Source organism: Octopus bimaculoides, chromosome 6 (genome assembly GCF_001194135.2).
Source record: "Octopus bimaculoides isolate UCB-OBI-ISO-001 chromosome 6, ASM119413v2, whole genome shotgun sequence".
Classification (NCBI taxonomy): domain Eukaryota; kingdom Metazoa; phylum Mollusca; class Cephalopoda; order Octopoda; family Octopodidae; genus Octopus; species Octopus bimaculoides.
This window is the reverse complement of record NC_068986.1, coordinates 2,472,712-2,473,674: the sequence shown is the minus strand read 5'-3', so window position 1 is coordinate 2,473,674 and position 963 is coordinate 2,472,712.

The window sequence follows — 963 nt, the reverse complement described above, 5'->3', positions numbered from 1 at the left end:
CCAGTAGATTGCTTTGCATAGAGGCTTCTAATACTCTTAAGATGGTCTAGGGTCAGCCCAGATTGTTTTGTTTTTATCTCTTAGTCAGGAAAGAAGACCGTGCTTATGTCTCTTTGCAGGGCCTCGGAGACTAGTGAGGAGGGAGAGATGAAAGGGAACTCAGCCGGAGACCTGAATACTTGCAAAGCAGTAGATACTCCTAAAGGCATCCAAGAACCATTTAGTAGAGTTTTAAACTAGGTGAAGGATTAAGTCTACCATTCAAGTAGGCCATTCCAAGATTTGAACTCAGAACAAAAAGAACTGCAACAAATTGCAAGGCAGTTCACCTGATGCTTTATTATTCCCACCTGTCCACTAACCTGTGCTGATGCATCATTTATCAACACTGAAAGGATGAGAAGCAAAGTTGGTTTTGACAGGATCTGCATACAGAACAGAACAGTCATTGACCTCAATAAACTTACGACTAAGCAAACCAAAGGCGAGCCAGACTGCTCTACTTCGGACATTATGTATCTTGGACTACATTATGAAATGTTTCCATCTTTTTTTTTCAAGACAGTAGGGTGTAATTTGAAGGAGATTTGACTGCCATTTCTAACGGGTCGATATACTTAATTAAGTATATCGACCCGTTAGAAATATTGTTTCACAAGTAATTTCTATTTTCTTAGAATGTTACCTGATATCCAATGGGGAATTCTAATCCCTTACTTGACAGGTAAAAAAAAAAAAAAAGAGAAAAATCACGGGTGAAAGTTGGCGGCAGGAGGGGCATTAGTTTCTGCTTGAGTCGTAATGGCATGGAAAAACAAATGTTAAATTTCTTCCACCGACGAAGAAATTTATTTCATCTTGAAACCAAAACTAATCACCGACACTTAGATTTTGCGAGATTCCCATTCTCTTACTTAGTTTTCAGCTCGTCTCCTGCCCTTATCATTTTATAACTTATATTTA